Genomic DNA, 12365 nt, shown 5'->3' with positions numbered 1-12365 from the left:
GCTACGCACCCCCGACGTTACAAATGAAAACCATTAGATCAGTTGCTAGATCCCTGAATTCAGTATCGTATGATGTAATCATATGAGGGGGCGACTTCAATTTAATTGTGGATAAGGCACTTGATAGCTCCAACAATCAAAGATCTGAGATGTCGGGGAAAGAAAAAAAGATACTTCAAACTATTTTACAATCTCACCGTCTGGTTGACACGTGGAGAGAAACTCACCGTCAATCAAGAGGATATACTTACTTTTCTAGAGTTTATCATTCCTCTCCTAGGATTGATTGGATCCTTACCAATTCAGAAAATATACCATCTTTACTATATTCCAGACATATTCCCTCATCATGGTCAGATCATGATTGTATACTCTCCGTATTTAAACTTGACCAAACAACTTCACGATTATATAGGTGGAGATTAAATGAATCATTGCTGTCGGATCCCCAGGTGAGGACATCAGTCGGACAAGAACTCAAATCCTTCTTTCTTTCAAATAATTCTGACGAAACCTCATCGGGTAATGTATGGATGGCCCACAAAAAATATATAACAGGTGTCTTTATTAAAATTGCCTCAAAAAAAAGGGGACAGATTGCAAGAGCAATCTACTCTAGAAAGTGAGCTTTATAAACTAGAACTAGCAAATCAATGTGGTCCCTCCATGTACCTAACTAAACGGATTTAAAATTACATTTAAATACCCTATTGACCACCCGAACTGAGCGGGCAATTAGATGGACCCAAGCCACATTTTACCGGTTTTCCAATAAAATGGATAGAATGCTAGCTTGTAAATTGAAACACAAACAACAATTGAATACCATTCTCTCTATAAAAGATGAACAATCTTAGATTACCTTCAGCCCAAACAAAATCTATGAAACTTTCCAAAAATATTATCAAAAATTATATACGGATAGAGCGGACTTTACTCCATCTAAACTAGATGACTTCTTAAATAATATGCCATTACCCACATTGAACATGAACTTTGCAGCGACACTACACTCTCCTATTTCTGACGAAGAAATTACCTCTACTATTAAACATCTAAAAATTGGGAAAGCACCAGGCCCAGGCGGGCTAACTGCTTTATACTTTAAAAAGTTTTCAAAAATTCTATCCAAACACATTCACTCTTACTGTAATGACAAGTTGAAAAGTCAGACAATGCCCCCAGAATTTTACACAGCTCATATATCAGTTATCCCGGATTCGAAACAAAAGACCCGTTACTCACAAAAAAGTATAGGCCCATATCTTTATTAAATCTAGACCTTAAAATCTTTTCAGCTATTATAGCAGACAGAATTAATAAATGCCTGCCTAGCCTTATCCATAAGTATCAAGTAGGATTTATTCCAACAAGACGAGCCCTGGATAACATTCGTAAGAATCTTAACATAATCCATACTGCTAATAAATGTAAAACCCCTTTAATTTTACTAGCCTTGGATATAGAAAAGGCGTTCGACTCTGTAGGATGGCCATATATGTTTAATATACTACATAAAATGGGAATATCACCACAATTAGTTAACTCTCTCAAACTTCCTTACAATAACCCGGTAGCTTATTTAAAAATACCCTCAGCCTCTCCAGAGCTGATAACCATTAACAGAGGAATGAGACAAGGATGCCCACTGTCTCCTGCCCTATTTGCTATGTTTATTACCATACCATTAGCTCAAAAAATATGTTTGCATCCAGACATTAGAGGCCAGACGATTGGTAAACACTAGTGTTGAGCGATACCTTCCGATACCTTTCGGATAGTATCGGCCGATATCCGAAAAATATCGGATATCGCCGATACCGATACCCGATACCAATACAAGTCAATGGGACACAAGTATCGGAAGGTATCCTGGATGGTTCCCAGCGTCTGAAGGAGAGGAAATTCTCCTTCAGGCCCTGGGATCCATATTCATGTGTAAAATAAAGAATAAAAATAAAAAATAGGGATATACTCACCCTCTGACGCGCCCTGGTAGTAACCGCTGTAACCGGCAGCCTCCGTTCCTAAGAATGAGCGCCTGAAGGACCTTCGATGATGTCGAGGCTTGTGATTGGTCGCGTGAGCGCTCATGTGACCGCTCACGCGAACAATCACAAGCCGCGACGTCATCGAAGGTCTTTCACCCCTGCATTCTTAGGAACGGAGGCACCACTAAGAGCAGGGGCCGCCGGACGGGTGAGTATATCAATATTTTTTATTTTTATTATTTATTTTATACATGAATATGGATCCCAGGGCCTGAAGGAGAGCCTCCTCTCCTCCAGACCCTGGGAACCATACGCACCGCACACTTCCGATTCCGATTTCCGATATCACAAAAGTATCGGAACTCGGTATCGGAATTCCAATACCGCAAGTATCGGCCGATACCCGATACTTGCGGTATCAGAATGCTCAACACTAGTAAACACGAATACAAGGTCAGCTTGTTTGCTGATGACCTCTTACTAAAGCCCAAGTCACACTAAACAACTTACCAATGATCACGACCAGCGATACGACCTGGTCGTGATCGTTGGTAAGTCGTTGTGTGGTCGCTGGGGAGCTGTCACACAGACAGCTCTCTCCAGTGACCAACGATCAGGGGAACGACTTTGGCATCGTTTAAACTGTCTTCAACGATGCCGAAGTCCCCCTGCAGCACCCGGGTAACCAGGGTAAACATCGGGTTACTAAGTGCAGGGCCACGCTTAGTAACCCGATATTTACCCTGGTTACCATTGTAAAAGTAAAAAAAAAAAACACTACATACTCACATTCTTATGTCTGTCACATCCCCCGCCGGCGTCCACAGGGTTAAAACTGCTTTCGGCAGGAGCGCTGCTAATGCACGCGCTGCTGCCGAGAGCTTCCCTGCACTGAATGTGTCAGCGCCGGCAGTAACAGCGGTGATATCACCGCTGTGCTCTGCTTTACGGCCGGTGCTGACACAGTCAGTGCAGGGAAGCTCTCGGCAGCAGCGCGTGCATTAGCAGCGCTCCTGCCGAAAGCAGTTTTAACCCTGTGGATGCCAGGGGACGTGACAGACATCAGAATGTGAGTATGTACTGTTTTTTTTTAACTTTTACAATGGTAACCAGGGTAAATATTGGGTTACTAAGCGCGGCCCTGCGCTTAGTAACCCGATATTTACCCTGGTTACAAGTGAACACATCGCTGGATCGGCGTCACACACGCCGATCCAGCGATGACAGCGGGTGATCAGTGACCAAAAAATGGTCCTGATCATTCCCCAACGACCAACGATCTCCCAGCAGGGGCCTGATCGTTGGTCGCTGTCACACATAACGACATTGTTAGCGGGATCGTTGCTACGTCACCAAAAAGGTGACGTTGTAACGATATCGTTAACGATATCGTTATGTGTCACTCAGCCTTAACATTGACAAACCCTAATGTATCCCTACCAAACCTATTAAATACCCTTAAACATTTTGAGGAGATATCGGGTTTAAAGGTTAATGTTGACAAATCAGAGATCATGTTTCTGAATACCCCCCACAGTTCAAAACATAATCCTAAATAATTTCCAATTTCAACATGCAAAACATTACATCACCTATTTAGGAATCAACCTTACTCCCACCAAAAATACTTTATTTAAATACAATTACACCACTCTATTACAAAAGTTCACACAAGCTTTATCACTTTGGTCCACCCCGTCGCTCTCCTTTTTAGGCAGAATTCACTCAATAAAAATGGTAACATTACCCCAATTTTTATATCTATTTCACTCCCTACCAATTCCATACCTTCACTGAGACTCAAAACCATAAATTCACAAATATTACGTTTCATTTGGAACAATAAAAAATCGCGCATTTCCCAACAAATTCTATTTAGACACAAGCGACAAGGAGGAGTCTCCTTACTGGATTTTTCCCTATACTACAAAGCAACTCAAATTGCACAACTAGCAGCAGTGACTGCTGAGCAACATGCACCCATCTGGTCTCAGATAGAAAGCTCTTACATAGCGCCCTACTCCTTGGAGAGTCTTATCTGGGCCACCGGACCACTGCCAAAAGATTTACATTTACATTCACCTTATACATCCCATTCATTACTTATCTGGAGAGCTAATAGATTCCAATTTTCATTCCAATCCCAACCCTCACCACTTTTAGAATTATTTGACAATCCCATGTTTCCTCCCGGTGTGGCTTCTAAAAATCATACTTGGTGGAAACAAAACAAATTAACTAGGTTGCAACGTTTAACATCACATTTTCAACTAAGGTCGAAACAGGACTTGATCACAAAATATCACATACCAACCTTGGAAAACTTCAGACTTGAACAAATCTTTCATTTACTGCATACCATGTTCACTAACGCACCAAACTCAAAACTTACAAGCTTCGAATTAAAATGTTTATATGACCCATTGGGAAATGGCCTTATATCATATCTATATTCTACATTAAATCCACCCAGAAATGACTCAAAACTTAAGGTCATGGAAAAATGGGAGAATGACTTACGAGTTACTCTCACACCTCAAAGATGGTTTAAATGTTATGAAAATATATTAAAAGGAAGTCACCAAATCTCATTAACCGAGACATCTCTTAAACTATTCCATAGAATACACTACGTTCCTAGCTTTATACATAACATTTATCATACAATCCCTAACAAATGCTTTAGAGGATGCACGGATGAGGGAGATACACTCCACATTTGGTGGACGTGTCCAATAGTGAAGTCTCTTTGGAAAGATGTGGTAAAGTTAATCAACACAGTTCTAAAAAAAGAACTGCTTCTGTCACCGACAGTCTTGCTCTTGGGAGACAGACCGGTTCATGCTGATAACAGAATTTGTCGTCTAATTGATTTTATTACTATGGCCACCAGAAACCATATAGCAGGTGAATGGAAAAAAATACATTGTTATTTATACAAGTGAGGAGACGAATAGACCTACTAATGCTATACGAGAAAATCGAGGCCACTAAATCTGATACTATTGATACTTTCCAGAGCATCTGGGATCCCTGGATCCAAGCGCACAATGATGACAATTTTTCCAGGACAATGTCCGTCGCCATTTAACATATAACAGTGCCCTAACGTTTGGATTTCTGCAGTTTATTGGTAGATCTGACCAAAGTACTCATGTCAGCTTATATCTTGTCACTAACACTCAAAACCTCTGATCCCCCCTTTGTTTGTTTTTCTTTTTTTTCTACCCCCCACTAATCTGAATATGACTAAATTAAGACTGTTGTATATCAGATACTTGCAATTAAGTTTATACTTTGAAGGATATTGTACTGTACTTCACTGCTTATGAACCTGTTATGTATTTCCCCCTGCGAGGGGATCATTGATTCTTACGATTTATGAGTCTCAAGTTAAAAGATGTTTTCTGACATAAAAACTGTTGAAATTAAAATGAATTAAATGGATGATGGGAGGGGGAAATGCAAATGATGAAGTGAAGGGGGTTAAAGGGGACTGCACATGAAGTTGGGGTGTTAATGGGGACTGCACATGATGAAGTGAGGGGGTGGAGGTTGCACATGATGAAGTGGGGGGTAAGGGGGACTGCACGTGATGAAGTGGTGGGATTAAAGGAAACTGCACATGATGAAGTTGGGGGTTAAAGGGGACTGCACACGATGAAGTGGGGCTTAAAGGGGACTGCACATGATAAAGTAAGGGGTGGGGGCTGCACATGATGAAGTGGGGAAAGGGGGATTGCAGATAATGAAAGGGGTAAAGGGGACTGCACATGATGAAGTAGGGGGTAAGGGGGACTGCACATGATGAAGTGGGGTCTACAGGGGACTGCACATGATGAAGTGGGGGGTAAAGGGGACTTCACATGATGAAGTGGGGTAAAGGGGACTGCACATAATGAAGTGGGAGAGGGAAATGCAAATGATGAAGTGAGGGGGCTGCAAATGATGAAGTGGGGGGATAAGGGGGACTGCAAATGATCAAGTGGAGGGGTATGGGGGACTGCACATGAAGTAGGGGGCTAAGGGGGACTGCACGTGAAGTAGGGGGTAAGGGGGACTGCAAATGATGAAGTGGGGGAAAGGGGACTGCACATGATGAAGTGAGGGGGAAGGAGAAGGCACATGATGAAGGGGAAAGGGGACTGCACATGATGAAGTGGGGGAAGGGGACTTGTTGTGAATTTGGATTCTGGGCTCCCCCGGTGGCCGCTTGTGGAATTGGACTTGTCATCCTCTTTCCTGTTTCACCTGGTTCCATCAGTAGTGGGTGTCGCTATTTAAGCTCATTTCTCTGGTGGTTTCTTGCCGGTCAACAATGTTATCTGATGCCTCTCAGTGCTTGTTCCTGCTTCTAGACAACTACTAGATAAGTTGGACTTTTGTCCATGTTTTGTTTTGCCTATTTGTTCCAGTTCACAGCTGAAGTTTTGTTACTGTGTCTGGAAAGCTCTCGTTGATCAGGGATTGCTACTCTGGCGTTATGAGTTAATGCCAGAGTTTAAGGTAATCTCTGGATGGTGTTTTGTTAGTGTTTTTCTGCTGACCATGAAAGTATACTATCTGTCTTCTGCTATCTAGTAAGCGGACCTCAAATTTGCTAAGACTATATTCCTGCTACGTTTGTTGTTTCATCTGAACTCACCGTCATTATATGTGGGGGGCTACTGTCTTCTTTGGAATATTTCTCTAGAGGTGAGCCAGGTCTTATATTTCCCTCTGCTAGCTATTTAGGTCTTAGGCCAGAGCTGGGCATCTAGCGATAAATAGGAAATGCTACCTGGCTATTTCTAGTTGCGCGGCAGGCTTAGTTCATGGTCAGTATAGTTCCATCTTCCGAGAGCTTGTCCCTCTATAGGCTTGCTATGATCTCTGCCTGCAGAGATCATGACAGTTTGACCGGCCAATAAAGTGTTAAAGACCCAGGTTGAGAAAGGAGAGTTATAAGAAGTCTGCTGGAATTTTTTTTTTTTTTTTTCCTCCAGTCTGCCTTGCTGCAGTCTTTTTTCTCTCTCTCCTCCTAATCTCTGTATGCTCTGTGTGCACCTGACAATAATGGATCTCCAGAGTGTAACTGCGGGTTTGAATAATCTCATCACGAAAGTACAAAATTTACAAGATTTTGTGGTACATGCTCCGGTATCTGAGCCGAGAATTCCTTTGCCGGAGTTCTTCACAGGGAATAGAGCTAGCTTCCAGAATTTCCGAAATAATTGTAAGCTTTATTTGTCCCTGAAGTCTCGTTCAGCTGGAGACCCTGCTCAGCAGGTTAGGATTGTGATTTCCTTGCTCAGGGGTGACCCTCAAGATTGGGCCTTCTCATTGCCAGCAGGGGATCCTGCGTTACGCGATGTGGATGCGTTTTTTCTGGCCTTGGGCTTGCTTTATGAGGAACCGCATTTAATACGCCCGAGGGCCACTTTGAGTATTTGGTCATGCCTTTTGGTCTTTCTAATGCCCCTTCAGTTTTCCAGTCTTTTATGCATGATATTTTCCGCGATTTTCTGGATAAATTTATGATAATATATCTGGATGATATTCTGATTTTTTCTGATGACTGGGACTCTCATGTCCAGCAGGTCAGGAGAGTTTTTCAGGTTCTGCGGTCTAATTCTTTATGTGTGAAGGGGTCTAAGTGCGTTTTTGGGGTCCAGAAAATTTCCTTTTTGGGGTATATTTTTTCTCCCTCTTCCATTGAGATGGATCCCGTCAAGGTGCAAGCTATTTGTGACTGGACTCAGCCCTCCTCTCTTAAGGGTCTTCAGAGATTTTTGGGCTTTGCCAACTTTTACCGCCGATTTATTGCTGGTTTTTCGGATGTCGTTAAACCACTGACTGATTTGACCAGACAAGGCGCTGATGTTGCTAATTGGTCCCCTCATGCTGTAGAGGCCTTTCAGGAGCTTAAGCGCCGTTTTGCCTCTGCCCCTGTGTTGCGTCAGCCTGATGTGAATCTGCCTTTTCAGGTTGAGGTTGACGCTTCGGAGATCGGAGCTGGGGCAGTGTTGTCGCAGAAAGGTTCCGACTGCTCCGTCATTAGGCCTTGTGCCTTCTTTTCTCGCAAATTTTCGCCCGCAGAGCGGAATTATGATGTTGGGAATCGGGAGCTTTTGGCCATGAAGTGGGCGTTTGAGGAGTGGCGCCATTGGCTCGAGGGGGCTAGGCATCAGGTGGTGGTATTGACTGACCACAAAAATTTGATTTATCTTGAGACTGCCAGACGCCTGAATCCTAGACAGGCGCGCTGGTCTTTATTTTTTTCTCGCTTTAATTTTGTGGTGTCATACCTACCGGGTTCTAAGAATGTTAAGGCAGATGCCCTTTCTAGGAGTTTTGACCCGGACTCTCCTGGTAATTCTGAACCCACAGGTATCCTTAGGGAGGGAGTAATTTTGTCGGCCGTTTCTCCTGATCTGCGGCGGTCCTTGCAAGAGTTTCAGGCGGATAGACCGGATCGTTGTCCGCCTGATAGACTGTTTGTTCCGGATGATTGGACCAGCAGAGTCATCTCTGAGGTACATTCTTCTGCATTGGCAGGTCATCCCGGAATTTTTGGTACCAGGGATTTGGTGGCAAGATCCTTCTGGTGGCCTTCCCTGTCACGAGATGTGCGAGTCTTTGTGCAGTCATGTGACGTTTGTGCTCGGGCCAAGTCTTGTAGTTCTCGGGCTAGCGGACTGCTGTTGCCCTTGCCTATTCCTAAGAGGCCTTGGACACACATCTCGATGGATTTTATTTCAGATCTGCCTGTTTCCCAGAAGATGTCTGTCATCTGGGTGGTCTGTGACCGTTTCTCTAAAATGGTCCATTTGGTTCCTCTGCCCAAGTTGCCTTCTTCTTCTGAGTTGGTTCCTCTGTTTTTTCAGAATGTTGTCCGATTGCACGGTATTCCTGAGAATATTGTTTCTGACAGAGGTACCCAATTTGTGTCTAGATTTTGGCGGGCATTCTGTGCTAGGATGGGCATAGATTTGTCTTTTTCATCTGCTTTTCACCCTCAGACTAATGGCCAGACCGAGCGGACTAATCAGACCCTTGAGACATATCTGAGGTGTTTTGTCTCTGCTGACCAGGATGATTGGGTTGCTTTTTTGCCATTGGCAGAGTTCGCCCTCAATAATCGGGCCAGTTCTTCCACCTTGGTGTCCCCGTTTTTCTGTAATTCGGGGTTTCACCCTCGATTTTCCTCCGGTCAGGTGGAATCCTCGGATTGTCCTGGAGTGGATGCGGTGGTGGAGAGATTGCATCACATCTGGGGGCAGGTTATGGACAATTTGAAGTTGTCCCAGGAGAAGACTCAGCGTTTTGCCAACCGTCATCGTCGTGTTGGTTCTCGGCTTTGTGTTGGAGATTTAGTGTGGTTGTCTTCTCGTTTTGTCCCTATGAGGGTCTCTTCTCCTAAGTTTAAACCTCGGTTCATCGGCCCTTATAGAATATTGGAGATTCTTAATCCTGTTTCTTTCCGTTTGGACCTCCCTGCGTCCTTTTCCATTCATAACGTTTTTCATCGGTCGTTATTGCGCAGGTATGAGGTACCTGTTGTACCTTCAGTTGAGCCTCCTGCTCCGGTGTTGGTTGAGGGTGAGTTGGAGTACGTTGTGGAGAAAATTTTGGACTCTCGTGTTTCCAGACGGAAACTCCAGTATCTGGTCAACTGGAAGGGTTACGGCCAGGAGGATAATTCTTGGGTCAATGCATCTGATGTTCATGCTTCTGATCTTGTTCGTGCCTTCCATAGGGCTCATCCTGGTCGCCCTGGTGGATCTGGTGAGGGTTCGGTGCCCCCTCCTTGAGGGGGGGGTACTGTTGTGAATTTGGATTCTGGGCTCCCCCGGTGGCCGCTTGTGGAATTGGACTTGTCATCCTCTTTCCTGTTTCACCTGGTTCCATCAGTAGTGGGTGTCGCTATTTAAGCTCATTTCTCTGGTGGTTTCTTGCCGGTCAACAATGTTATCTGATGCCTCTCAGTGCTTGTTCCTGCTTCTAGACAACTACTAGATAAGTTGGACTTTTGTCCATGTTTTGTTTTGCCTATTTGTTCCAGTTCACAGCTGAAGTTTTGTTACTGTGTCTGGAAAGCTCTCGTTGATCAGGGATTGCTACTCTGGCGTTATGAGTTAATGCCAGAGTTTAAGGTAATCTCTGGATGGTGTTTTGTTAGTGTTTTTCTGCTGACCATGAAAGTATACTATCTGTCTTCTGCTATCTAGTAAGCGGACCTCAAATTTGCTAAGACTATATTCCTGCTACGTTTGTTGTTTCATCTGAACTCACCGTCATTATATGTGGGGGGCTACTGTCTTCTTTGGAATATTTCTCTAGAGGTGAGCCAGGTCTTATATTTCCCTCTGCTAGCTATTTAGGTCTTAGGCCAGAGCTGGGCATCTAGCGATAAATAGGAAATGCTACCTGGCTATTTCTAGTTGCGCGGCAGGCTTAGTTCATGGTCAGTATAGTTCCATCTTCCGAGAGCTTGTCCCTCTATAGGCTTGCTATGATCTCTGCCTGCAGAGATCATGACAGGGACTGCACGTGATGAAGTGGGGAGAGGGGATGGGAGACTGCAAATGATTAAGGCTACATTCACATTAGCGTTTCTGTGCTCAGCGTATCATTTGCATGTGCAAACGCATGCCAAGATGCATGCAAAAGCATGCTTATGCCTGCGCATCATCTTGCGCATGACACAAACAAAAACACTGTGTGTGCATGTGTTTAAATGTGCTTTGCCATGCGTTTGCATTTTTTATGCACATGGTGAAGGCGGTGACATCATTTTCTGGACATGTGCAGTCTAAAGTACGCATGCCTATCGAATGCATTCATATGCATGTCATTGCGTACCAATGCATTCCCATAGACAGTAATGCATTTTTTTACGCAATCATCCGCAATCGCCTGCATGCGGACGATTGTGCAATATTTAACGCCTCAAAGAATGCAACATGTTGCTTTTGCCAGAAACCGCTGCACACCGTGAAACGACGCATGCATAAGTATCCACATGCGAACACACGCAAAAGCATGTCTCTGCATACACCATATTAAAGATATGTATGCATGAAGCATGCCGATGTATGCGGATCATACGCTGTGCACAGAAATGCTAATGTGAACCTGGCCAAATTAAGAGTGAGGGACGGGGGACAGCAATTGAATTGAAGGTGGAGGTGTGGAGAGAAAATGATGATTTGGGGGAGAGCAAATAATGAATTTTGAGGGTTGGGGAGTAAATGATATACTGATTGTGGGGAGAGAGCTATTGATAATGAATAGGGGGTGGAAGATAGAGAATACATGACAATCAATTGGGGCAGAAGGGGCATGTAAGTATAATGAATCAAGGGAGTCGGAGGTACATAGTGGGGGATGTTGAGTGTGCAGTGACTGGTAATGAATTGGGGGAAAGAGTACAGGTGCTAATTAATTTATATATTTATTATGTGGGGAAAGTGGCTATGCATAGTTAGTTGGGACACAGTGGTGGATTATATGTAATATTTGGAATGGTGGGTTGTATAATAATAACGAATTATATGTTAATGGTGGGTGCATATTCAGATGCGTAGTGTAGAAGAAAGGGAAAAAGTCGGGAATGTGCTCTGGAAGCAGTGCTCTTGGTAACTATGTGTTATTTTATGCAGAGACGAGTCCTGACTGGAAGAAGTGATGGCAGTCTGCGCTGCATGAAAAATAAAAATAAAAATTAAAGTCTTCAGCTAGAGACCTCACTGGTGAGTCAGTGCGGTACCTGTACACTGACACTATACACTGTATACTATATGCAGAGGTCCTGTGTATAATGTCACTGGTGATCCCTGTATTATCTGTACACTGACACTATATACAAAGCTCCTGTGTATAATGTTACTGGTGATCACTGTGTTACCTGTACACAGACACTATATACAGAACTCCTGTGTATAATGTCACCGGTGATCACTAATTTACCTGTACACTGACACTATATACAGAGCTCCCGTGTATAATGACACTGGTGATCCCTATATTACCTGTACACTGACACTATATACAGAGCTCCTGTGTATAATGACACTGGTGATCCCTGTATTACCTGTACACTGACACTATATACAGAGCTCCTGTGTATAATGTCACTGGTGATCCCTGTATTATCTGTACACTGACACTATATACAAAGCTCCTGTGTATAATGTTACTGGTGATCACTGTGTTACCTGTACACTGACACTATATACAGAACTCCTGTGTATAATGTCACCGGTGATCACTGTATTACCTGTACACTGACAGTAAATACAGAGTTCCTGTGTATAATGTCACTTAGTATTGTGGGTTTTTTATTATTAATGATCAGTATTGTAGTATTCGTTCACTATGTGGTGGTAATAT

General features: G+C 43.5%; 1 long non-coding RNA gene across 1 annotated transcript in view; it reads left to right on the top strand.

Moving 5' to 3' along the window:
* Nucleotides 1-11649, top strand: part of LOC143785538 (uncharacterized) — a 34172-nt gene extending 22523 nt beyond the window's left edge. The window contains exon 3 of the long non-coding RNA XR_013218009.1: nucleotides 11636-11649. This is a non-coding gene — a long non-coding RNA (uncharacterized LOC143785538). The remainder of the gene's footprint in view (nucleotides 1-11635) is intronic.
* Nucleotides 11650-12365: the final 716 nt, after the last annotated feature.

Source organism: Ranitomeya variabilis, chromosome 7 (assembly GCF_051348905.1).
Source record: "Ranitomeya variabilis isolate aRanVar5 chromosome 7, aRanVar5.hap1, whole genome shotgun sequence".
Classification (NCBI taxonomy): Eukaryota; Metazoa; Chordata; class Amphibia; order Anura; family Dendrobatidae; genus Ranitomeya; species Ranitomeya variabilis.
The sequence above is the reverse complement of the archived record's forward strand: the minus strand, read 5'-3'. Positions and strand labels throughout refer to the sequence as shown.